The sequence below is a fragment of the Macaca nemestrina genome, chromosome 11 (assembly GCF_043159975.1).
Source record: "Macaca nemestrina isolate mMacNem1 chromosome 11, mMacNem.hap1, whole genome shotgun sequence".
Taxonomy (NCBI): Eukaryota; Metazoa; Chordata; class Mammalia; order Primates; family Cercopithecidae; genus Macaca; species Macaca nemestrina.
Window position 1 is genome coordinate 14,337,013 of NC_092135.1, and position 26,285 is coordinate 14,363,297.

General features: G+C 35.2%; 1 long non-coding RNA gene across 1 annotated transcript in view; it reads left to right on the top strand.

The window, feature by feature from the left end:
• LOC105492516 (uncharacterized) overlaps positions 1-5,293 on the top strand; it is a 241,312-nt gene extending 236,019 nt beyond the window's left edge. The window contains exon 6 of the long non-coding RNA XR_011609688.1: positions 5,042-5,293. This is a non-coding gene — a long non-coding RNA (uncharacterized lncRNA). The remainder of the gene's footprint in view (positions 1-5,041) is intronic.
• Positions 5,294-26,285: the final 20,992 nt, after the last annotated feature.

Below are 26,285 nucleotides of genomic sequence, written 5' to 3' on the forward strand. Positions count from 1 at the left end.
GTGGTGTGTGTGTGTGTATGTGTGTATATGTATATGTATGTGTATGTATGTGTGTGTGTGTGTGGGTGTGTGTGTGGGTGTGTATGATGGAATACTACTCAGCCCTAAAAATGAATGAATTAATGGCATTTACAGTGATCTAGATGAGATTCGAGACTATTATTCTAAGTGAAGTAATTCAGGAATGGAAAACCAAACATTGTATGTTCTCACTGATATGTGGGAGCTAAGCTATGAGGACACAAAAGCATAAGAATAATACAATGGACTTTGGGAACTTGGGGGTAAGGGGGAGGAAGAGGGATAAAAAACTACAAACAGGGTACAATGTATACAGATCAGATGATGGGTACACCAAAATCTCATAAATCACCTCTAAAGAACTCATGTAACCAAATACGACCTGCACCCCAATAACCTATGGAAAAACAAGATGGTTGTGGGGGGGCCTTAGAATTTTATTTTTAATTTACAATAAATTGCTCACATTTCAAATCTACAGTTTGATGAGTCTGACAGACAAATATGCCACGCTTTGCAATCAACCACTGACACTGAAACAACCACCACTCTACTCCGGGCCACTACTGGTGCAATTTCCATCATTATAGATTACTTTTGCTTGTTCCATGACTTTATATAAATGCCTTTATTCAAGACAATTTTTTTTTAAATTTAGCGTTTTTAGCTCAGTGTAATGTTCCTTTTTTTTTTTTTTTTTTTTTTTTTGAGACAAAGTCTTGCTCTTGTTTCCCAGGCTGGAGCGCAATGGCATAATCTCGGCTCACTGCAGTCTCTGCCTCCTAGGTTCAAGTGATTCTCTTGTCTCAGCCTCCCGAGTAGCTGGAATTACAGGCTCCTGCCACAATGCCCAGCTAATTTTTGTATTTTTAGTAGAGAAGGGGTTTCACCATATTGGCCAGGCTGGTCTCAAACTCCTGACCTCAGGTGATCTGCCTGCCTTGGCCTCCCAAAGTGCACTCAGTGTAATGTTTCTATGATCCATTCATAATGTTCTATTCATCAGTAGTGACATGGTTTGACTGTGTCCCCACCCAAACCTCATCTTGAATTCCTGCATGTTGTGGGAGGGACCCAGTGGGAGGTATTGGAATCATGGGGGCAGGTGTTTTACATGCTGTTCTCATGATAGTGAATAAGTCTCATGAGATCTGAAAGTTTTAAAAATGGGAGTTTCCCTGGACAAGTTCTCTCTTATTGTCTGCCACCATACGTGTAAGATGTGACTTGCTCCTCCTTGCCTTCTGCCATGATTGTGAAGGCTCCTTAGCCACATGGAACTGTATATCCATTAAACCTCTTTTTTCTTCCCAGTCTCAGGTATATCTTTCTCAGCAGTGTGAAAATGGAGTAATACAGTAAATTGGTACTGGTAGAGTGGGGCATTGCTGAAAAAAATAACTGAAAATGTGGAAGCAACTTTGGAACTGGGTAACAGGCAGAAGATGGAACAGTTTGGAGGGCTCAGAAGACAGGAAAATATGGGAAAGTTTGGAACTTTCTACAGACTTGTTGAATGGCTTTGACAAACATTCTGATAGTGATATCAACAATAAGGTCCAAGCTGAAGTGGTCTCAGATGGAGATGAGGAACTTGTTGGAAACTGAAGCAAAGGTCACTCTTATTATGCTTTATTAAAGAAACTGGCATCATTTTGTCCTTGCCCTAGAGATTTGTACAACTTTGAACTTGAGAGAGATGATTTAGGGTATCTGGCAGAAGAAATTTCTAAGCAGCAAAGCATTCAAGAGGTGACTCAGGTGCTCTTAAAAGCATTCACTTTTATAAGTGAAGCAGAGCATTAAAGGTCAGAATACTTGCAACCTGACAACGTGATAGGAAAAAAAAAGTCCCATTTTCTGAGGAGAAATTCAAGCTGGCTGCAAAAATTTGTGTGAGTAATGAGGTGTCAAATATTAATCCCTAAGACAATGAGGAAAATCTTTCCAGGGCACATAAGAGGTCTTCACAGCAGTCCTTCCCATAACAGGCTCAGAGGCCTAGGAGGAAAAAATGGTTTCATGGTCTGGGCTCAGGTCCCAATGCTGTGTGCAGTCTAGGGACTTGGTGCCCTGTGTCCCAGCTTCTCTAGCTGTGACTAAAAGGTGCCAAGCTATAGCTAAGTCCGTGGCTTCAGAGGGTTCAAGTCCCAAGTCTTGGCAGCTTTCACATGGTATTGAACCTGTGAGTGTAGAGAAGTCAAGAATTGAAGTTTGGGAGCCTTATCGTAGATTTCGGAGGATGTATGGAAACATCTGACTGCTCAGGCAAAAGTTTACTGCAGGGATGGGGGTCTCATGGAGAACTTCTGTTAGGGCAGTACAGAAGGGAAATATGGGGTTGGAGCCCCCCACACAGAGTCCCTACTGGGGCAATGCCTAGTGGAGTTGTGAGAAGAGGGCCATCACCTTCATCCAGACCCCAGAACGGTAGGTCCACCAACAGCTTGCACTGTGACCCTGGAAAAACTGCATACACTCAAAGCCAACCCATGAAAGCAAACAGGAGAGAGGCAATACCCTGCAAAGCTAGAGGGGCAGTGCTTCCCAAGGGCATGGGAGCCCACCTTTTACATCAGTGTGACCTGGATGGGAGACATGGAGTCAAAGGAGATCACTTTGGAGCTTTAGGATTTGTCTGCCATGCTGGATTTTGGACCTTTGTGGGGCCTGCAGCCCCTTTGTTTTGGCCAATTTCTCCCATTTGGAATGGCTGTATTTACCTCATTCCTGTACTGCCATTATACACAGGAAGTAACTAACTTGTTTTTGATTTTACAGGCTCACAGGTGAAAGGGACTTATCTTGTCTCAGATGAGATGTTGGACTGTGGACTTTTGAGTTAATGACAAAATGAGTTAAGACTTCAGGGGACTGTTAGAAAGGCATGATTGGTTTTGAAGTGTGAGGACATGAGATTTGGGAGGGGCTAGGAGTGGAATGATATGGTTTGGCTATGTCCCCACTCAAATCTCATCTTGAATTCCCAGATTTTGTGGAAGGGACCCAGCGGGAAGTAGCTGAATCATGGGTTTAGGTTTTTCCTGTGCTTTTCTTGTGATAGTGAATAAGTTTCAAGAGATACAATGGTTTTAAAAACAGAAGTTTCCCTGCACAAGTTATCTTTTTGTCTGCTGCCATCCATGCTAAACCTGACTTGTCCCTCTTTGCCTTCTGCTATGATTATGAGGCCTCCTTAGCCATATGGACCTGTAAGTCCATTAAATCTCTTTTCCTTTCCAGTCGTGGGAATGCCTTTATCAGCAGCATGAAAACAGACTAATAAAATTAGTTTGTGCCTTTTTATTGCTGAATACTATACTATTGTAAGATATACAACAATTTGATTATCTCTTCACCAGCTGATGGTTATTTAAATGTGTTTGGGGCAATTTTGGCTACTGGTGAGTAAATTGCTATAAATAGTTGAGTACAGGTCTTTTTATATACACATAATTTAGTTTCTCATGGGTAAGCAAGTATCTAGGAAAATAATTGTTTTGTAGTTTGATACATGTATGTTTAACTTCTGAAAAACTGGTTTTCAGAGAATTGTACCATTTCATATTCCTTCTAGGGATGCAGGAGAGTTCTAGTTGTTCTACATCATTGTCAACATTTGGTATTCTTGAGACTAATCTCAGTAGTTCACAGAGACCAACAATACTTTTCATATTGGCTAGATGACCATCAGGAGAAAATGATGATATAAGCTTAGTAATGAAGAAGCAGGCTTTTTGATTTGTGAACATAGCAGCTTCTCTCCAAAAACTGGGTACAGGAAGAACGAAACAAAATTAACCAATGGTTCCAAACATTCTGGAAAGCAAAATGAAATTTCTCTTGGACAGTGTGGCAATGTAAAAAAGGTCAATGTAGTGAGTTTGTCATAAAGTGAATTTTAAACATTTATTCTTTATTATATTAATAATATCTGGTCTTTCCTTTTTGGTATTAAAGTATTTTATTTTTTCACTAATGGATGATATATGCTATTATTTATTTATTTTTATTCTTCACTTTTATTAAACCCACTAACTTGACAAAATTAAAAGGCCTCACTAATTAAAAGTTTTTGGGGAAGGGTAATTTGGAGATTTTACTATTTTGTGAAATTCAAAGTCAGGAGAATTCTGACACAGCCTTCTATGGAGACTCTGTAAAGCTATTTTACCTTCTCAGGCTCAGAATGAATTTCTGGTTTATTCTAAATAGCTTATAGCCATAGAATATTTAAGCCAGATAAATTATCATATCCAAGTAATTTCATTTTAAATGAAGAACCTGAAGCCCAAGGTTAGAAACATCCTGCCACTCTGGGAATAGAACTGAAATAGGTTTTGTTTTGTTTTTAGCTTGTTCTCAATTTTTATTGGTATACCTCAGAGCAGTAATTGACCTGCTTCTATTTCTTTGTCTCTACGCAATGTTAAACTCTCCTCCTTGGGCACCCTCCTTTGTGACTGACTGTTGAGCTCTAGCATTTTCTGATGATATTAGAGCATGGGTAAAACAGAAATCCACTCTCCGAAGAGTAACCAATTGTAACAGTCACAATAGCCAAGGTGAAAGATAAGTCTTGGGTTTTTTGTCATTCTCTGTTATCTGTTTGGAAGATAATTTAGGAAGAGAGTGTTTTTTGATCAATAACTCATTGGCTCTGTCACACATGCTTTTGTACACGTAGAGTTCTGCATTTGAAATTGTACTTTCCCCCCCCAAAGTCATTGCAGAGTGTAATTTCTGTTTTTATTTGCATTAATAAAATTTTCAAATAAAATATGACATTTGGTTATAACAGACTTGCCTTTCTTGGTAATTTCTGTAATGCTGTTTCTAATAATCCCTTGGATGTACAACCTTAGGGATCTTGTATTTCAGAGTATACTAAAAATCACTCATGAGATTTTAAGTCTGTACCTTCCTGGTTTTTTTTTTAGCAATGAAACATTTTCTTAATTAACGTTTAATTGAATATTATTTACATAAAATAACATTTATTTATTTATTTATTTTATAGGTCCTGCCATGTTGCCCAGGCTGGTCTCGAGCTTCCGGCCTCAAGTGATTTTTCCACCTAGGTCTCTTAAAATGCTAAGGTAACAGGCATGAGCCACCGTGCCTGGCTACATTTTCCAATTGCTTTGTGGGTTTTGATGACTTTTGCTAATTATATACGACAGTGTATTTATTATATGAAGACATCAAACAGCTCCTCATTGTAAAATGTTTCTGTCCCTTTATAGATGATTTTCTCTTCATTCTGGAAGCACAGGCATAAATAATAACAACAAAGCCCTTCTGGCCTCCAGTTCTCTTTATGAAGCAATTTTTAATTTCTAATTTAATTTCTTTAATTGATATAGAATAGTTTACGTTTTCTATGTCTTGTTGAGTTTTGGTAATTTATGTCTTTCAAAGAATTTATTTCAGCTAGGTTGTCAAATGTTTTGGAGTGAAGTTGTTTATAATTTCTAAATTTTATTTTCAGTGTCGATAGCATTTCTAGTGTGCAAACCAAAAAGTATCTGAGGCTGGGAGCAGTGGCTCAAGCCTGTAGTCCCAGCGCTTTGGGAGGCCGAGGCGGGCAGATAACTTGAAGTCAGGAGTTTGAGACCAGCCTGGCCAACATGGTGAAACCCCATATCCACTAAAAATACAAAAAAAAATTAGCCGAACTTGGTGGCATGTGCCTGTAATCCCATCTACTTGGGAGGCTGAGGCACGATAATCTCTTGAGCTCGGGATGCGGCTGTTGCAGTGAGCCAAGATCATACCAGTGCACACCAGTCTGTGTGACAGAGTGAGACCCTGTCTCAAAAAAGAAATAAATAAAAACAAAACAAAACAAACAAATGAAGAAGACTCCCAAAATATCTGAGACAGTCTGAATCAATTTTGAAGTTCATCTTGCCAAGGTGAAGGACATGTCCAGGTAAAAGGAACACAAAGCCACACCACAGGAACAATCTGTGGTTCATGACTCTTCCCAATGATGATTTTGAGGACTTCAACATTTAAACTGGAAAAGTAGGCTAGAGGGGAGACTGGGAGGGTATGGTCATACTACTGAATCCATACACTGCAAGGGAAAAGGAGCAGGTAGGGGAATCACCAATTACGTATTCTCATGTTCAATGAATCAGCACTTTATATAAGATAAAGTGAGCATAGAGTAGCTATTTGTGGCAATATCTAAACTTTTATCTATAGTTATCTGCTTAGGAACAAAAGGAAAGGCAGGACTTTTTTTTTTTTTTTTTTTTTTTTTTTTGCTTGACTTAGCTTTCAGCTTCATTTTTTCCTTTTGGCATAGTGAATTAGAGTCTCAAGATTTTATTTTCCTTTCACAAGTGATATCCCTTCTTTCATTTCTAACATTGGTTTCCTGTGTTGTCTACCTTTTTCTCCCTTGGTCAGTCTTATTGAAGATTTATTGAATTTGCTCACCTCTTCAGAAGGACAGATTTGGGTTTTGCTATTATTTTTGAATTTTTTTCTGCTTTCTATTTTTTATTTCACTTATGTTTATCTTTTATTCAGCTTTCATAGATTTAATTTTCTCTCTTTTTTCTTGTTTCTTAAAGTAGAAGTTTAGAACATTGTTTTGAGATTATTCTTTCTCTTTTAAGGTAAACATTGAAAGCTTCAAATATCCCTCTAAGCACTACATTCCCTGTATTCCACAAACGTTGACATGTTGCCTTTTCATTATCGCTCAGTTCAAACTATTTTGTAATTTATCTGTGATTTCTCCTTTGGGTCAGTGGTTATCTACAAGTGTGTTCTTAATTGTCAAATATTTCAGAGATTTGGGGATTTTCTTATTTTAATTTCGTCATGGTAAGAAAGCATGCTCAGATAGCTTGAAATGATTTATATTTATTGAGACATCTTATGACACAGACTGTTCCATCCTGTTAAACATGTAATACCATGTGTGTTTGAAATGAATATGCATATTGTCTTGTTTTACAGCTTAGTGTTCTATGTACGTATATTAATTAGGTCAAAGTGTTTGGTTGTATCATGTATACCTTCCTTATCCTTGCGTAGTAATTATATTAACTTCCCACTCATGCATTTTTGATAATTCCTGTGTCAAGTGGTGATGGAGTGTATTAACATCTACAACTATTTTATTAAAATTGCCCATTTCACACTATATTCTGTCATTTTTTGCTTTATATTTTTTGAAGCTCTGTTACTGGGCATTTACACATTTACAATTGCATGCCTTCTTGATGGATTTACCTTTTATCATTGTGAAGTGATTCTCTTTATCTCTGACAACACATTTAGTTTTCAAAGCATTGTATTGTGGGTGTTACAAATGTGAAGCTGTTCAGATTCTGCATTCTGTCATTTTTTCTTCAATGAATGTTATTTCTTGGTGTTAGTATGTGATTTTCTTGTTGTTGATTTTGCCCTGAACAAACACTGTTTCCAGTGTAGCAGCCTCAGACTCAATTCAAATCTTTGTCTTTAGATGAACCACTTTGATCCTTTTCAGCCATATTTGCTTTGGTATCAGTCAGGGATGTGACTAGGAAGAGTTGGTGGTTCTTTCTCTAGCTCATTCCCTTCTGTGATTCTCCACTCCTTTCAGTGTTCATGGTTTTCTAGCTTCCCTAATCTGGTTCTCCAGCCAGAATACAAAGGTTGTTTCCATGCGTGCCTACTGGAGTCACTGCTCTTTCAGGGTAGATGGTAGTTAGCACCATGTCAAATGGAAGACAGGAAGTACTTGTGTGGTTTGTACTATGTTTGCCATCCTCAAGGGGTATGTGCAATCCATCCCCGCAACATCCCTACTGTTATATACTCGCCAGTATTCTTTTAGGTAGCTGTTTTAGTGTTAGGTACAGGTTTTATAGCTTTTTTTTTTTGTGCTGGGACTGGGGATCATTCATCAAATTTTAGTTTGTCATACTTGTATGTGGAAGTATCTATGCTGACTTCATTTTAAACCTTTGATCTAGTTTAGAGGAACAATAATTTGGAACAGTTTGTTTCTGTCTTTAGTTTTCTTATCACCATATTTCCTAGAAATTGAAGGAAGCTTATAAATACCAAAATATTCAGATTTTAGAGAAAGATTTTAACGTGATCATGTTAAAATATAGTAAATACAGTAGCTACTGATTTTAAATTGTCAATTGTTTAATTAATACTCTTCAGTCTCTAGTCAATAGCTGCTAGTCTTGTCTGTATCTTCATCTAGAGCCTATTGTGGTACAGTATTGATTAATGACCTGGGGTGAACACTCTGGAGCTAAGCTGTCTGGATTTGGATATTAGCTGTGTCTTTTATTAGGTGGCCCTGGGAATTTTATGTGCCATCTCTGTACATGTTTGATAAGGTGTTCATTAGCATTCAAATATTTAATAAAATTAAAGGGCTTATAATTTTATCTTGCACGTAGTAAATGCTCAAAAATTTGAGTCATTATGATTAGTGTCTTAAGAGCAAATTAGAAAGAGATACAAAGAAAATAATGCAACACAAGTAGATCTCATGACAGCATACTTTGAAATTCTGATTGGAATAATCCAGTCGAACAATTTTGAAATAATTATGTGGAAGAAGATTCAATATTATGATTCTACTGACAATATCTGGTCGCACCTTAATTGTTTTCAAATGGCTTTTCTCTTCGTGCTGGTGGTGTTGAAGGTGAGGAGGAGATTGGAAATATTTCATCCCCAGCTTAAGATTGTAAACAAAGGAGATGTTAATAGTTATTGTATCAGTCAAAGCAGATTTAGTTATGCTCTGATGACAAGTAAGAACAGAAAAAACACAACTAATGCTTATTTTCTGGTCATGCTATGTTTCCTTGGGGGTTAGCTGGACTCTGCCATGCATCATTCCCTTCCTTACTCTAAGATTTAGGTTCTTGGAGGAACCCCTTCTAGAACACAGCCAAGAAAGGAAGAAGGAGCTGAAAAGTTTAGCAATTGGCAATCAGATATTCACCAGGAAGTGACACTCATCAATTCTGCACATTGATCATTGTCCTGAATGCCTCACATGTCCCATCTAATTGCAGGAGACCAGGAAGTATGATTTCATCACAAACCTAGGTGTTAGAGAGCAGCAAATATTACTGAAAAGCATTAATGACTATCACAGGCATCAAGATAATATTAGCAGATGGTATATTCTTATATTTCACTTTATAACACAATTAAAATATCATCCTTTTTATGCACAATAGTTAATGAATCTGGTAACAAACTTTTTAAACTTATCAATGCTTATTAGAAAAAATATATTTTATTTAAAAATTTGCTCCAAGATACTAAAGTAAGCATACATTTTTTTCAAATGCTTTTATTTGTTATATTCTTTTCCAAAAATTAGGTCTTTCACCTCTTTTATTGAGCAATAAAAAATTATTCATGCTAAGGAAATGCGAGACTTTTGTTTGAAATATGAATGTTTCACATTAAAAAGATTATTTAATTCTCTTAAGCACTCGTATGAATTATCTGACATTTTTCAGGTTCAACAATTACGAAAATAACATATTTACTTTCATGACAATTAGAACTTTGAGTTTTGGCAAAAAATCATGTGGATACCACTTCCAGTTGAATCTTGGCGAATGATATTGAAAGTTGCAGTTATATGAGTGTCATCAAAATTGCCTGAAAGATTCCTCAGATTAATAAATGGAAAATGCAATTAAAAAATCTAAAAATGGAAAATAAGATAGTCAACAAGTTTGGCTGAGTGAAGTGAAAGTGTCACTAAATGAGAAATTTGAAAAAATAAAATTTCAAAAATTAATTGAAATGAAGAGAACCCTTAAATACTATCTGTTTGGATGCCTCCCTCTGACACTTAATGTAACAGATGTTAAAGGTTTAACTGAGAAACAACTAACTAGTTTCAGAGAGCTAAGGTGGTACCAACATCTAGCAACTAACGGGGTGCCATTTTTATCAAGCCACAGTTTGCACCTGGAAGTGACGATTACTTTACAGAAATGAGAATAACATTTATTTTCAGTATTTTCTCCTGAAATAGACAACCCAGCAAATTTTTATTGTGCCGCTCAGTCTCTGCCAAACCCACAAAATCACAATTTCTCATGAAAAGTAACACTCAACTTCAAGAGCCAGGACCTGTCACACAGAATGATTTCTGACCTTGAAAATATCTGCATTAAGAGCATATTTTATTTTTGTAATTTGTCCTATTGACTGAGTTAGAAGAATAGTTGGGTCAGAATTGTGTTTAACACTTTCAATTCATTCTGCTTTGCATATGTATTTGAATTATTTGAATATGCATTTTTGTCCCTCAAGAGTGATTCATGTGACATTTCTTAGCCCTGTCAATATTTATCCTAAATAGGGTTTCCATTATAGTCAACCAATAAAAAGTTACCTATTGTACCACAATTCATTACATGAAACATAGTTATAGCCAAACCTTCTACAACATATGTCTCAGGTTTAACAGCTTCCATGACAGTATGTTAAATTACATCAAATCACAGAGTTCTGTGTAACTTCATGTTAAAATATATAAGTTAAACTCAAACTATGAACACTATGCTAGTCTCCGTGCTATCCCAGTAAAGTAATGAGCCAGTTCAAAAACCTGCTTAGATGAAGGTAGGGGATATTTGTACTTAAAATGTAATCATGATTAGAGAATATTTACATAGAAAAGGATAGCACAGTTCTGTGCTACTGTTTTATAACTTTAATAAGTCTAATTTTCAGCAGAACATTATTAATAAAAAAGCAATGTGTTGGCCGGGGGCAGTGTGGCTCACGCCTGTAATCCCAGCACTTTGGGAGGCCGAGGCAGGCGGATCACGGGGTCAGGAAATCGAGACCATCCTGGCTAACACGGTGAAACCCCGTCTCTACTAAAAATACAAAAAAGAAAAAAAAAAAAAATTAGCCAGGCATGGTGGCCAGGCTGAGGCAGGAGAATGGAGTGAACCCGGGAGGCGGAGCTTGCAGTGAGTCGAGATCCCAGATCATGCCACTGCACTCCAGCCTGGGCGACAGACTCTGTCTCAAAAAAAAAAAAAAAAAAAAGCAATGTGTTTAGATATAAAAGCTGCTGGATTTGGAGTCAAGACACCTAGGTTCTAGTTTACATTCTTCAACTCATCAGTCATGAATGATTGGGTAAATCACACCTAATACTTGGATTTCACCTTCCTCCTTAATGAAATTTGAAGGTCAGACCACCTCATACCTAGTGTCCCTTCTAATTATGAAATGTATCCAAGCCACACTTATAACCAAGCAAATGAAATACATATTTGCGAGTTAAACTCAGGGACTTTTATTTGGTGCCTTGATCATCTGTTCAGTTACTTTCATCAGCCTTGATGAATGAAAATAACCTGTTTCTAGTGTGTGTATTCATAAGATAGCCCTTCTAAGAAAATGTTTCTTCTCATTTCTGTAACAAAGGTTGGAAACTGGCAAAAAACGTCCTATGACAGCATTGATGGCATGGCCTTTTTTAACGTTTTATGAGACCACCTGAAGCTTTGTCTCTCTTGAGTAACTTCATTGCTTCCAAATGTTTTAGAAGCATTCCATAAACCTTGGCAGGAGCCTTTCTTATTGCAAGACTTTTTCTTAAAGCACAATAGGTAACTCCTTACATAGAACATGAATGTCTTATTACAGCCATTATGGATGGTTATTACTTTTGATTAAAATTAAATTAAATAGCACTTGAGAAATAAGGAGAAATTTAATTATACCATAAAAACTGTCAGCTTTTCATTTTTAACATCTGTTAGGTATGCATGCCAGTAGCAATGGTTTAGAGTATCTGCCAGATACCTAGTCAACAAACCTTGCAGAATCATCTGAGAACTGAGGCAATGTGATTTCAGACTGTGTTTTTCACATCTGATAACTGAGTCAAAGTTAAACACATTGAAGAGCTTGCTGATGTTATTTTTTCTTCATTTTATGTGGAAAAAGAAAGCATTTCCAGGCTTATTTGTTTGTTGTTTTCCTCACTATTCATCGTGATGGATTTGATCTGGCATGCCATGTCTGTGCTTCAGTGAAAACCTGCAATTCCTCAAAGAGAAGCTTCATTCCCTGAAAAGTGCCAAATGTGGAGTGTTTGTTGCCCCTATGTGATGTTTCTATAAAGGTTATTTTTAACTTTGATACTTAAAAGCCAAAATCATTGGAACTCTGAGCTTTGGAAAATGCTTTTGGCCAGAATAGGTTTGGATAGATGCTAACTAATTAAGAGACAGGCAGGAAGGCCACAGGTGGTAGGATGTGATGCATTTCTGACAGGTGGAGTCTATTTTTAGTTCTTTCTTCAGTCATCAATATATGGACTAGTGAGCTAGAATGTCACTTTGTGAAACTGACAGCCTCTCTAGGACTCTGTTTTGTCATCTGTAAAAAGATTTGGAGTAGACAAGCATTAAAGAATGAATAAGATATTTATTTATGATGCAGTTCATGATTCTTATTATTTATTAGTTTTTCCTTAATTCAGGGCTTTTTTTTTTTCTTTTTCCAAATAAGATGATTAGATTCCTTTTAAAGTATTGGGTTGTTTGTGTAGGAATAAAACATCAATTTTTGTAATCCTCAAAATAATACAGCCTGTTGGGTATCATTACATTTGAACAATTTATACCAATTTAAAAATGAAGAAACTGTATCATTTGCCCAAATGTGTACAACTTAGAAGAAGCTAAAGCTCTTCTAATTTGTACAACTAAGCCCATGATTGGATCTAGGTCTCCCTAATTTCAAAGCCTGGCTCTTACTTTTACACTACATTGCAGCTGGAATAAATAGCTAGCTGAATTATACAAATTGGGGGAATTGGAAATTTCTGCCACAAAACATTTTTCTCATACGTTTGATTAATCCTGCAGTTATTCGCTGGCTGTTTGCAATTTTGATTAAGGCATTTTTTCCCTAAGCAAAAGATAATGGGAAAAAAACAATTATAATTTATTAACACTTTATTGAGGACTTGTTATACAATTTTCTACTATGTATAATAAAAGTGAGTACTGACTTTGGGGTCAAATAACCTGGTTCTTTTCCCCTTCTTGCCTTGTTAATGGATGACACATAAACACACTTCCTAAGATAAACAACTTTACTTGGTGTTTGTTGTAGAACACGTCATTGTTAAAACTAAAGAGTTTGAGATGTTTTTTCATTCTCTCAAGCTAACAAGTCAGACTGGCAAACTTTCATAGATGCTGGCAGATGACACAAAACTCCTGGGTCAGAGACAAATGAGTTTATTACTCACAGCACACAAATCAGCATGATCACCAGCATGTTTTGGCACCATTTTTCCTAGCCTCGGTTACTTCTGGGCTCTGTGAAGAGGAGCAGATGACTCATATATACACAGTAGGGGAGGAAACATGAGTTTAGGAAAACTGAATATTTTATACTTACAGCTAGCATGCCTGTCTTTGCTCCTAATACGACATTATTTTTCTAACACTTTTCACTGTATACACATCCTTTAAAAGATAGTGAAGAACAAAGGTATTCAGTGTCCTTTGTTGTAAAACATGCAGAAATGTGAGAGGCCCATTTCAAAACTCATGAGATATTTCCTTGTCATGGCATGGACCTATCAGGTGTAGCTGATTGTTTTTGGGTGATATATTTATTTTTTTTCTCTACCTCTACCGATCTTATTTATAGTACCTTCACTTTTCCTCTCATCTTGATGTCTCAAATTATTTTCTTTATTTTCTAAAACCTGTAATGTATGTATTTCTGTAGGCCTCCTAACATGCCTTTAAAAAAGAATCAATTATGTATGTAACATCCCACCCCAAAACTTAATGACTTAAAACAATGATCTATTGATTCTCACAATTCTGTTTGTTAGTTGGATGGTTCCTTTGCTTCTTATCTGAGGTCATTCCATGCTGCATTCATTCAGCTGGAAGATTGTCTGGTCTGGAATGTCCAGATGGCTCCATTTACATCTTGAATAGCTGGTACTGGCCCTGGTTCTCCTTCACTTGATCAGTCCTACTCCAGTAGGACTGACTTCCATACATTGTGGCTTTAGGGCTGCATTCCATGAGGGCAAAGGCAGAAGCTGCAATGTCCTTGATGTCCAGCCTCTAGAACTTACTCAACATGACTTCTGCCTAATTCTGTTGGTCAAAGCAAGTCACAAAGCCAGACTGAATTCGAATGAATGAAAAAATAGAGTGCATCTTTGATAGAAGGATCTATGAAAAAAATCTAGCCATAAATATTCTATCTCAAGTCAACTTCTTGTAAGTAAACTTACTTCCATGTAACTTTCAGTAAATCACTTTACTTCTTTGGAATTTACTTCCAATAAATTAAATTTTAAAAATCCAATATAAGTTTAAACAACAGGCAAGGTCTCTTTCAAATCTCAATAATGCTATTTCTAACATACTTTCTAAAGTACCATTCCCTGAGGCTACTTAGGCTGAGGTAAAAGTAGAAAAAGTCTGTGGGGATTGAGTGACTGAAGAATATATGTAAGCTTGCCAGTAGATGAGGGAATATATCTGTGTTACTTGCTGTGCAATCTGTAGATATTCACTGAAAGGGAAGTTTAAGAAACACAGGATAAAGACAAACTGAGTATTTAATAATTTTGTTCAAGACGAGTTATGTAAGTTAAATTCTGTATTAGCCTAGGTGTTACGTAAGTTAAATCATGTATTAACCTAGATGAATTTAAATGCAACTGCCAAACTATTAGATTTATATCCAATTGATTTATCTGTATCTCCTAACTCTAATGTGGAGAGTTACATCTTAAAATAATTAAACGTCCACAATTTGACCATAGGCCTTCAAAAATGCCTGGAAGTTCATATCAAGACCCCAGCGACTACATATGCTATGAATAAACAGTCTCTGTGATTCAGTATCTTCAAGTGCATAGCACATAAAGATTGTAAGAGTAAATTTAAGTAAAGTCGATTCACTGAAAAACCAATCTGCCTGTTGATTAAGATAGCAAATTTAAAAATGCCAAACTGATTAGGATTTTTTTTTCAAAATTTGATTATGCATTGCCTGTCTGCATTTTAGTTGCAGCATTCTCAGTCTAGTTGGGCTAAAAGCCAGAGTCATGCATGTGGTATATTCCAGTGAGCATATTTTATATTCAAATGTTTTTATATGTACAATTGCCTATCTTCTTTATATCTTTAAGCTTTTGTTTTGCCCCTACGTTTATCTGCCTCTGGAGACACAATGAATAAAGAAATTGTCTTAGTTCCTCTTTAAGGAATTTGATATGTTTTAGGAACTAAGATCGCTTGGGAATTGATCATATGACACATTATTTTTCTGGAAGTTAGCTTTTGGAAAATTGGCTTTTGATAAATTTGTCATTTTGTAAATTGGTTACTTGACATATTTGTCATTTGATGAGTTGATCATTTGCTGTTTTTCATTTGTTGAGTTGGTCATTTCCAATAGTTGTCTAACATTGAATTGACCTAGAGCTAGGATTGTGCTGGAACTGGTTTGTACAAGCTCATAAGAGACTATTGTGCACAGGTTTTCCCAATTTTTGATTCAGTGACATGAAATTGATAGCTTGAAATTGTGTATGGTGGGAGTATTTAGATGACAGAAATTTGCAAATGCTACAAATAAGGGCTTTTTTTTTTTTTTTTTTTTTTTGAGAAGGAGTCTTGCTCTATTGCCCAGGCTGGAGTGCAGTGGGGCAATCTCAACTCACTGCAACCTCTGCCTCCCAGGTTCAAGCAATTCTCTGCCTCAGCCTCCTGAGTAGCTGGGATTACAGGCACCCACCACCATGCCCAGCTAATTTTCATATTTTTAGTAGAGATGGGGTTTCACCATCTTGCTAGGCTTGTCTTGAACTCCTGACCTCGTGAGCCACCTGCCTCAGTTTCCCAAAGTGCTGAGATTACAGTCATGAGTCACCACACCTGGCCAAGGGCTCTTTTTTTTTTTAGAACCAGATTATCAGCACAGCATTGTTTAAAACCAATCAAATCTTAATAGTAAACAAATTGAAAATTTAACTGCCTATGAAAACTTTCTAAAAATAGTAAAAATATTCATGGCTTTTAGAAAATTACCCAATAGGTCAATTTGGTATGCATTTGCACTATTAAATGATAATGATTATGATTTAATAATAAAATATCAGCCACTAACTTTAGCCTCTTCTATATATCAAGTACTAGAGAGGTCACTTTATATGTGTTTGTCCATTTAATCCTAGAATTTAAAAAAAAAAGAGATACTATAATTCTCATTTTATGGGTGAGAAAATAGCAGCTTAGCAAGAACCAAGAACTCATTTCAAAATTATTTTTCATTTTGCTTCATATTCTTCTGGATCTAAAATCTATTGGTTCTATGTTGGGGTCCGTGCCGGGGGTGGTGGAGAATGAAAGAACACACAAAAGACAAAGACACACAGAGAACATGGCGGCCGCGCTCAGAGCCTCCACCTCACTTTATTTATACTCCATAAACCCCACGTCAGCAGAAAGAATGCAATGCAAAACAAACTTTCTTTTCCCAGATGTAACCTTCTACTCGGTTCTTTGTTTCTATGCTCTTCCTTATCTGCCCGCCTTCTTGGCGCCTAGGGGAGTTCATTAAAAGTTCAATTGGAGATACTGTCCTTGAGCCCTATCTATTCTCAGCATACTGTTTTCAAAGGCCCCTGCAGTTCTACCTCTAAAATAAGTTATCTTATGTTTTAGGGTAAGAAGACTAGGGAACTGCAAGAAGATTGTTATTATGACTGCTTTGATTGAAACCCATAATGTTTATATAGTATAAACTATGTAATATTTATATAGTATAAACTATATAAATTCACCTATATATTGGGCATACAATGCTTCAAAAATATATAGAATGACTGATGTTTTGTGCTTTTGCTGCAGTCTATTATGATGTATTTTGATTTGAGCTATTAGTTACATTTTCTTAAACATGTCACCTCCTGGTGATATTTCTATATCAGGAAGGGAATTTTGAAAATGAATACTGCTCAAATAAGTACATTTCAGATTTAAAAGGTACTTTACAATTTGGAGATATATTTGGTAACAGGACAGATATTCACTCCTTTCCCTTGGTCTATAAATACATACCCCAAGCACTGTGCTAAGTTATTAGCCATTTTATGTGAAGAAAAATCACTTAAAGTTACCTATATCTCAGGACAAATAACAGTTACAGTGAATTCTGGAACGGGACCACCCATTGGTGAACAATGATGTATCATTTCTAAAAGTAACGGGATTCTTATAACCACCATCACCAAATGTCCTTCCAAATAGGCATGATGAACCAGATCATTTGTTAGCAGCTCTTGTGCTGCAAGTTAATTTCTAGGGAATGAGTTCAGAGCCTGGCACGATGTATGAGGCTCGCTGGAGCAATTAAGATTGTAAAAGGCAAATTGTTCAAGTCTTATGTGCTATCATCCTAGTTAATATTTAAACTCTGTGATAAACTTAGTTGATATAATTGTTTAAGTTTGGTTCTATTTATTACTTCTCTATAATTAAATGTTCAGAGAAGAAAAGGATCTTATTCTTTTAAGAATTAAAATGTATCCTTGAAAAGGTATTGTTTTTTAAAGTCTGGTGGCTTTCTAGAAAAGGTAATGGACGAGTTAAAAATTGATGTAGATTCTTTTTATCCATATAAAAGATTAGCCATACATCATTATGAAAATTATATAGAAGCAGCCTCATGTGTAGGTTGGGGTATAGAAAAGAGAGAACTATAGAAAATATGGCCTTATATTTTCTTCGTCATTTAAGTTTTTGTTTTCTTGAAGACAAAAGAAGAAATGTGGAACTTATATTTCCTATTTACAGAAAATTACAAGTTACTAAAAATAAAGATCATGTGCCAATTTTAGTAAATATTAAATACTAATAATTAGGCAATGATGCTTGCTATTTGAATAAAAAATTACATTTTGATAGAACTGACCTTTTATCATTAAATAGATAGTGTCATGTTATTAACTCAAAAGCATGATGGGAATGCATAGCTTCACATTCAAAAACAAGACATTTGGTGGCATCTAAGGTACTGCTCATGTAGCACATAAATGTGACATACAACAGGCTTGCCAACTCCAACCATAGCCACTGCAACTCTTAAGAAATTGATTTGACTTAGATGAGATTTTCCATTTATTGAAATGGATATGGATTTTCATGCCCAGTCGCTAAATGAAACTTGAAAGAGAACCTATTTTTAAAATAGGAAATGACTTTAAATAAATTTATGAATTTCATGAGATGAAAAAAGACGTTTCTTCTGTTTATACTCTGAATGCATCTAATATAAAGCCTTGAGATTAGTCGGGGATTCATATATATCTTTATTGGTTGATTTACTTAATTCTTCCTTATACATATAAATTTATTTGTTTTAACATCAGAAACTAATTTTTAGATTTCTTCCACAAGCGAATTCCACCAGTTGCTTGACTTTGGAAATAGGATGTTTTTAAAAGCATACAAATGATTAGAATTTTTTCTCTAAAAAACATTTAAAAGAATAACAATGATCATTGACAACCCTGAGAAAAACAAGAAATGGGGAAAGGATTCCCTATTTAATAAATGGTGCTGGGAAAATTGACTAGCCATAAGTAGAAAGCTGAAACTGGATCCTTTCCTTACTCCTTATACGAAAATTAATTCAAGATGGATTAGAGACTTAAATGTTAGACATAATACCATAAAAACCCTAGAAGAAAACCTAGGTAATACCATTCAGGACATAGGCATGGGCAAGGACTTCATGTCTAAAACACCAAAAGCAATGGCAACAGAAGCCAAAATTGACAAATGGGATCTAATTAAACTAAAAAGCTTCTGCACAGCAAAAGAAACTACCATCAGAGTGAACAGGCAACCTACAGAATGGGAGAACATTTTTGCAATCTACTTATCTGACAAAGGGCTAATATCCAGAACCTACAAGGAACTCAAGCAAATTTACAAGAAAAAAAAAAACAACCCCATCAAAAAGTGGGCAAAGGATATGAACAGACATTTCTCAAAAGAAGACATTCATACAGCCAACAGACACATGAAAAAATGCTCGTCATCACTGGCCATCAGAGAAATGCAAATCAAAACCACAATGAGATACCATCTCACACCAGTTAGAATAGCAACCATTAAAAAGTCGGGAAACAACAGGTGCTGGAGAGGATGTGGAGAAATAGGAACACTTTTACACTGTTGGTGGGATTGTAAACTAGTTCAACCATTATGGAAAACAGTATGGCGATTCCTCAAGGATCTAGAACTAGATGTACCATATGACCCAGCCATCTCATTACTGAGTATATACCCAAAGGATTATAAATCATGCTGCTATCAAGACACATGCATATGTATGTTTATTGCGGCACTATTCACAATAGCAAAGACTTGGAATCAACCAAATGTCCATCAGTGACAGACTGGATTAATAAAATGTGGCACATATGCAGCCATAAAAAAGGATGAGTTCATGTCCTTTGTAGGGACATGGATGCAGCTGGAAACCATTATTCTCAGCAAACTATCGCAAGAACAGAAAACCAAATACCGCATGTTCTCACTCATAGGTGGGAACTGAACAATGAGATCACTTGGACTCGGAAAGGGGAACATCACACACCTGGGCCTATTATGGGGAGGGGGGAGGGGGGAGGGATTGCATTGGGAGTTATACCTGATGTAAATGACGAGTTGATGGGTGCTGACGAGTTGATGGGTGCAGCACACCAACATGGCACAAGTATACATATGTAACAAACCTGCACGTTGTGCACATGTACTCTAAAACTTAAAGTATAATAATAAAAAAAAAGGATAACAATTAACAGTTTTGACAATTAACAAAAAGAACCCTTCTGTTCGTAAATATATATATATGCATATGATGCATATGTATACATACAGCTAACCTAAAAATATGAAAACATAAACTAAAACCTGAGGAAATTGTTACTGAATCACGTTACAGAGATAGATAGCAAAGACTGGACATAGGACCAGCTATATTGGCATAACTTAGGAGCTTGTTAGAAATACAGTCTGTCAGGCTTCACTCTAAGGATATTGTGTGGAAATCTGCCTTTTACCAAGATTGCTGAAGGATTGATTTTCACCATAAAACTTGAGAAGTGGTGTCTCATAGAGCAGGTCCTTAAACCTCTGCTACCTTGGTCCGCATCCCTGCCCTGGCCCTACTCTTCCTGAGGCTTGGGAGTTCAAACCTGCCTTGCGTTCTTGTGAAATGCTCAGCATCATTGCAAAACATCCACATGATACATTACAGCCTTTTGCAATGCATCATTTCCTCTAAAACAACATCTAGAAACTTCTAAACTTTTCTCTAGAATGAAGTTCTTTTTTTCTACTTGTAACAAATACAGACTTTAAAAATTAACAAGCAACGTTTAGTAGTTGGATAATTTTTAATTATATTTGTGTATTTGTTTAGTACAAAGGTTATCAAGTCTATGTGAATGAAGAAATTTTTATGACATAATGTTAATCAAAATTATGATTTCATGTACATAACACCCTGATAGATAATATTAAAAAGACTTTTTTGACTTTTTGTAATTATTATTTTTAATCGTTTTTACTTTTTTCTTGAACTTCCATTTTTATTGAACCATTATGTTAATAAGAATTATATATTATAAAAGATAATTTGCCAATCTGGAGTGTAAAGCAAAATATAGAGCTATAACAAGAGTGAGCATTAATTGATTGTTATTAGATCTAGGGCATGCATTCATCAAAATTCAATATTCTATTTCCTGTGCTTTTGTTTATGTATGGAGCTTTCCAAAATAAGAGAGATGTAAGTAGATAAAATTTTATGATTGGAGTTGTAACTTTTCTAGACAAATAGCATAGTAGTGTCAAAGTCAAGTAAAATATAGAGATGGGTCTCTAAAATTAAAATATTTTATTATGGAAGAAAGAATAGCAATTTGGGGCATACATGTAGACCACTAGTCTTCTGTATGTCCAAAGAACAAGCTTTTAAGAGCAGCTTAGGAATTTTATGAAAAGGAGAAATGTTATATATTGTTCTTCAAGAATGTTCTCTGACACTAGCAAAGTTGTGCTGGTAAGCTCTGATTAGTGAGGGACAGCAATGAGTAAAACTAGTCTTAGAGTTGCAGCAGGTTTTTTCAGTAGCCATTAGATAAAACTGGTTTCAGATTACAGCAAGCAATTTTAGCAGCCAGGCTTGCAGAGGATTAGATTTTTGGAGCAAGGTCAGGCTTCTTCATTCTGACCTCTTGGCTCTGCTTTAGTTGGTCAAGACAAGTTTGACCCACTTACTAGAAACAACTTCCACATTTCCCCTTTTCATCAAGATCTTTTTTGGAAAACATCACTGATAAACCATTTTGCAGTGGGTTTTATTGTCCCCGAGTGCTGGGATGGACCTGTCCCAGATGAATTTGTCCCATGACTGGGAGAAGGTACGGGGTTCTGTGTCAGGAACTTGGGCCACATTTGAATAACAAAGAGGCCAGAAGGAAAAATATTCTATGGATATGTTTATCTGGAGTCTAGCATTGAGTTTCATATTATCAATCCATAGGCATCTGCAATCATTTGAGGGTTTAGCTAACATTATCCTGTTAGAAGAGTTGACTTTACAAACTAGACAGGAAATACGAATAAAGTTTAAAAATCATAATAGAGACAAAGGATTAATAATATAATAAATGTACATTTGCACAATGGTTTTGAACTAAGAGTCCAAGCCTAAGGGCAACAAACTCATCAAATCAATAGACCATGGAGGAAAGTGAGTGAGACCTGATGGAGCCACTAAATAACATTTCATGACTAGGTTGAATTAAAGCAGTCAACCTAACTTTACAAAAGGTATCACTAGTATAATTTGAATAAAATGTTGTCCTGGGAATATTGTCAAACTTGCTCACTAAGTGGACTAAAAATATTTCTTTGGTGAAGTTTTGTCAAGTTACTTACCTAATTTACTGATTGCAAAATTTTAATTGTAGCACTATTCTGCCAAATGCAAAAGGTAGCACTACATGGGATAGGAGTTTCAAGCTGTTTGCAGCATGGAAAACATCAACCTCTCATCCTGGTTTACAGTTTGAATGACTCTGGTTATACCGTGAAGTGGCTTGGTAACCTTTCTGTGTTGCCCACACATCAAACAAAAAAACAAAAAAACAAAAAACCTGATCCTTAAAATTTGTCTAGTTTTAGCTTATAAGGGTTTAGGAATAGAGAAATTCCTATTTCAGTAATTTCATGAAAGAAAGCTGGATTGGAGAAACCCTCAAAATTTAGTACCTAATCTAGTCTATAAATAGATTTTAAAAAAACCTCAAAAATAATGTACAGAGTTACAGTCTAATAGCAGGTATATTTTAATTTTTCTTTGGAAATGCAAATTTTCTCTACGTTGATTGTATAAGAATATCAGATTTAAAAACCTCTTGAGATTAGGAAGCCAGACCAATGCAGACTTTAGATATTATTTACAGCTTTGTGTTTCCTGGGTCTGCTAAACAGTGACAGTTTTTATTTATTCACTGTAAGGCTGGGAACACTTGCAGTCAGAAATTTTATGCATAATTTCAAATATGACATTTCAGTCAAAGCATTAGTAATATAGACAATGTTTTCTATTGTATCCTTTTATAAGCAGAGAGCAGATTTTACTGGACTTATGCAAATAGTCACATTGTCACAAAAATACTCAAATAGTTATTGAATTAGTGAAGGAACCAAGAAGAGAAAAAACACACAAATATATTTATCTCTGTTTATAAAAGTATTCTTTATGAAATGATCATAAATTATAGCTCTCTTAAGAGAGAAAATTCCCTTAAATCTTAAAAAAAATTATATAAAGAGCCAACAATGTTTTAAATAACAGTTACAAAAACATAATCATCAGTTATTTATTCTTATATAACCAATTCATATTCTACTTCCATTAGTAGTTTTATAAATTTTTTTTTTTTTTTTTTTTGAGATGGAGTCTGGCTCTGTCGCCCAGGCTGGAGTGCAGTGGCCGGATCTTAGCACACTGCAAGCTCTGCCTTCCGGGTTCACGCCATTCTCCTGCCTCAGCCTCCCGAGTAGCTGGGACTACAGGTGCCCGCCACCTCGCCCGGCTAGATTTTTGTATTTTTTAGTAGAGACGGGGTTTCACCGTGTTAGCCAGAATGGTCTTGATCTCCTGCCCTCGTGATCTGCCCGTCTCGGCCTCCCAAAGTGCTGGGATTACAGGCTTGTGCCACCGCGCCCGGCCAGTAGTTTTATAAATCTATCAGTTTTTTATCAGAGTACTGGAAATTTTTATTTAGTCTGTTGATCTTCAAGTTATTAGAAACCTGTATGTAAGTGTACTTGTGGAAGTTGTTTCCATGAATCTGATTGTGACTGTTTTTAGAAAAGAATTCAAAACAATAACTATGGATGACAAAAACTTAGAAGAGCCATGATTAATAATCTGATGAAAGTTTACCTTTGACAAGGAAATTCTGTTATTTCTATTATAGACAGTATTTAAAGATAACCAAAATTATGACTGGTAATGTATTTTAATAAATTATATAATTTTTGAAACATTTTTATTAACAACGTACCCCAAAACACAACTAAATGAAAGACCTGGTACCACTTATCATTTGTTAATGTTTCCTATACTATTTAAATCAAGTAATTTAAATTAGATTTAAATCTTTACAAAGGTTTAAGCCTCATTATTTAAATCTTTACAAGGTGAGAGGTACGTATTTTGAGACTTTCCAGAGGCCCAACTTTCCAGAGAAAACTCCAAAGTAAATTTTAGGTCAAAAATACTTAATTTAGGATTTAATTTTGAGGACATTTGTCACAGTTGCCAAAAGGCTCAAAACTTTTAAATTAAAAAAAGAAAAAAAATCCCAGGTCATTCTAAGATAATTGCCAGTCACTTCATCAGTGTGATAATGAAAATATTTCAAAAGCAATAGAGAAAATTACATAGATGTAGTACCTTAATTATGTTAAAGCTCAGTTTCTTTTTTTTTATTTTTATTTTTATTTTTTTTATTTTATTATTTTTTATTTTTTTTTATTTTTTTTTTTGAGACGGAGTCTCGCTCTGTCACCCAGGCTGGAGTACAGTGGCCAGATCTCAGCTCACTGCAAGCTCTGTCTCCCAGGTTTATGCCATTCTCCTGCCTCAGCCTCCCGAGTAGCTGGGACTACAGGCGCCCGCCACCTCGCCCGGCTAGTTTTTTGTTTTTTGTTTTTTTTGTATTTTGTAGTAGAGACGGGGTTTCACCGTGTTAGCCAGGATGGTCTCGATCTCCTGACCTCGTGATCCGCCCGTCTCGGCCTCCCAAAGTGCTGGAATTACAGGCTTGAGCCACCGCGCCCGGCCAAAGCTCAGTTTCTTAAGTAATAAAAAACTTAACAAAGGCAACACTAAAAATTATATTGATAAAATATAAAGTATTTTTCTTAAACCAGCTACGAAAAGGTAAAGGAAAATCTTCTGGTGATTGTTTCTCCTCACAGAAAGCTCATTTAGATGCACTGGAAGTCAAACCTGATGAAAACTTGAATTAATCAGACATAGAAATAATGCACCCAAGGTTATGAGTATACCAATTAAGATTACATCAAGAAAAGTCAAGAATGAAACATTAAATTATACTGGAAGAAAATATTGCTTGCTAGGCCTTGAAAATAAACATTTCAGGGTCAGACCATAACAGCAGAATTGGACCAGTAAAAACAAGCTATAGGAACTGACTAAAAGTGCAAGAGAGTTATTCTCACCTTCTCAAGGGAGAAAAAGCTGAAGGTAATCATGTATGACCTGAAAATCATATGCAGCAAGATACAGAAAAGTTGAACTTCTGAAAACGAATTTGAAATATTTCAAAGGTGAAACTGTATCTCAAAAAATTAAATAAATTTCAAGTGAAGAAGATAGCATTTTTAGCCTGTAACTAGTAAAATGAAATAGACTTCAGGAAGAGGATGGCTGTTAATGAAACATTTTATAATTAAAAGTCAAAATATCTTTCATTTTATAAACAGCAAATTCATACTTTAAGGAAACTTTGTTGTTTTAAGTATAGGGGAATAGACTCTGGTTTTCTATCAGTGTCCCTGACATCAATGTTTTATTTTTAGAAAAACACATAAACAATTTATTTCCCATATCAGTCAACCCAATCACCTATGAAATGTCCTTCATATATCTCATCCTTTATTAAATCCCATCCTTAGTTTTTAATCTATATTTTGATTAATAAACCTAAATATGTGACTCTTTTTATAAAATTGAAGAAGCCAAGAATGAAATTATATTAATTCAGCAGTTAGTTTTAGGTTTTCTTCTTAGTTGGATATTACCCAGAAATTTGATGAATATCTTTTATTTAATACTACATAACTTTAAAATTTTAAATTATATGACAAGTTCATCTATGAACATTTATTTTCTTTACAATTACCTAATTTAATTTTTAAAACAACTATACCTATATTACTTATGAAAATTGAGATATTAGACAGTTATTATTTCAGTCAGTTCTTACCAATTTCATATCCTGCTAATATTGGAAGTTTAAGTAACACCCTTAAAATTAAATGCATGGGCATTCTGTTGATAACTCAGAAGATACAGCTGTTTTTTAATTAAATCAAAAATATTAATCTAATTTATTAATAATATAAAAAAGATAATTTAGTTTTTGGCTGAGACTATATCTTCATGATTTTAAAAAATTAATCAGAGGCAAATATAAAATTGACCATTAAACCAAGACAAAAATATACACTGACAATTTTGAAGCCATTTTAAATTTTACTTTGTCAACAATTTTAAAACCAATGAATATATCAAAGATTTACTTAATTCACAAGAGCCAAAGGAAAAACTGGGGTTAATTACCATATATTTTATGTGAACACTCATTTGTTTAACCAATCTGAATAATATTTTTAGTGATTTTTGGCTAATACACCAAATTTTATTATGTAGAAACAATATGCAGCATAATACATATATACTTAAAGATTTTATACCTGTTATTTTAGATTTTTAGTCATAAGATAATACAAGATATAAGTGATCCAATTTATTTAAAAAACTGTTTGATTCAAATGATTTCTTTGACAAAATAGAACAAGGCTAAACTTTATAGAATTGTTTTTAGTAGGCAATCTTGGAAAGACTGT